The 1686-nt window shown below is 45.7% G+C and overlaps 1 long non-coding RNA gene across 1 annotated transcript; it reads right to left on the bottom strand.

The window, feature by feature from the left end:
• Window positions 1-343: 343 nt before the first annotated feature.
• LOC143961011 (uncharacterized) lies at window positions 344-951 on the bottom strand. The gene is made up of 2 exons (XR_013270396.1): window positions 650-951; window positions 344-557 (listed from the first exon to the last, which is right to left on the bottom strand). It is a non-coding gene; the product is annotated as an uncharacterized LOC143961011 (long non-coding RNA).
• Window positions 952-1686: the final 735 nt, after the last annotated feature.

Genomic DNA, 1686 nt, shown 5'->3' with positions numbered 1-1686 from the left:
TTCGTTTGTTCAGCTAAACACTCGACGTGTAGACACATTTGAAGCCAGATTCCAAGAATACTTACTTGCGTAAAACAGAGGCTCCCGAATACTTTCTTCGTCTTCGGGGTCGATTTGGACCTCAGTGTGACTTGCACCAGGGGACCTGATGTCCACATTGGACAGGTCTGTGCTGGGTCCAGGAGTCAGATCCCAGAGAGAATAAAAAAAAAAAAAGAAGAGTTCCCCTTGGGGTTTTCAGGCAGCAACAAGAAGCAGAGATAAATCCGTGAAAAGTTATATTTATTTTATTGATTCAACGGCTTATTTGCCATCATAGATTTAAAAATACCAGGCTCTGGTATATAATATTATAGCATATCAGTGGATAAACAGTATATGCAACATTTAATACAAAATAGGTTACAGGAACAATTTACAAGTACAGCACTTTTTCAAAAGTTGCAAAATAGCACCCGGGCTGCCCCAATGCATTTCGACCTTCAGGGAGTCAGGGTCTTCTTCAGGGGGTAAAAAGCAACAAAGCCCTGGCGAAAGGAGTAGTTATATTGTATATTCTGCAGGTAATCAAAGAAAAAAAGACTTTCAATATAATAGGTTTTAACCGAAAAATTTATGTAATATCAAAACTTATTTCGATAATATTTACCAGTTCCACCGAACCAATGCTTTTCAACCAGAGACTTCTAATAAAATCTGAAAAACGGAACAGTGCCTTCCCTCAAAGGGTCATCCTGGATCCGCTGCCCCACTATTTTGACCCACCTCAACCACCCACCAAGATGGACACAGGGGGGGAGGGGGGACAAAAGAAGGGGAGAAAAAAGGCGGAACACGACTTCACGGGGGCATCAAACGCTAGCTTACAAGAATTGACAGTGTCTGGAGTTTCCCCAGGGTGATCAGAGGAACAGAGGAGGAGGTTCTTGGCACACCCAAGGTGGCCACACCTAAAAATAATGAAATACAATATGATATGATATGGAGCAGATACATCACAAAAAATGTATATTATCCCCTTCCCGCCGAGCGTACGCAGATCTGCGTACTCGGCTTCCGGGGGGTATACCGGGATGATGCCCGCACCTGCAGGCATCATCCCGGTACCGTTTTTTACAGCGGGCGATTGGCTTTCCAGCCATAACAACCGATGCGGCTAAAAGCCGCTCGGCTGTTATGCCGGAGGAGCGGGAGGGGACGTCCCCCCCTCCCGCCGCCTCTCGCCGCTGTTACCGGTGCTCCCGCTCGATCGGGAGCACCGATCAGTGGTCCGACGCCTCCGGCTGCTGCGGAGGAACTGGAACGAAGCCGTAATCGGCTTCGTTCCAGTCTCCTCATCGTAAACACGGAAGCGACGTCATGACGTCACTTCCCGTTTACTCGGCTGCCAATGGCGCCGGTTTTAAAAAATATCCGGTATTCAGAATCGCCGTTTTCGGCGATCTGAATACATTGAAGTGTAAAGGAGGGGTGGGGGGTCTTTTAGACCCCCGATCCCTCCATAAAGAGTACCTGTCACCGCCTATTACTGTCACAAGGGATGTTTACATTCCTTGTGACAGCAATAAAAGTGATCAAATATTTTTTTTTTTTTTAAAACAATTTAGTCGTTTTAAAATAAATAAAATAAATAAAAAAATAAATAAAAATTTTCAAAGCGCCCGCCGTCCCCGCGAGCTCGCGAAG

Source organism: Lithobates pipiens, unplaced genomic scaffold, assembly GCF_037356315.1.
Source record: "Lithobates pipiens isolate NorthernLeopardFrog02 unplaced genomic scaffold, aLitPip1_a1.2 Scaffold_8, whole genome shotgun sequence".
Taxonomy (NCBI): domain Eukaryota; kingdom Metazoa; phylum Chordata; class Amphibia; order Anura; family Ranidae; genus Lithobates; species Lithobates pipiens.
This window is presented reverse-complemented; position numbering and strand designations above follow the sequence as displayed.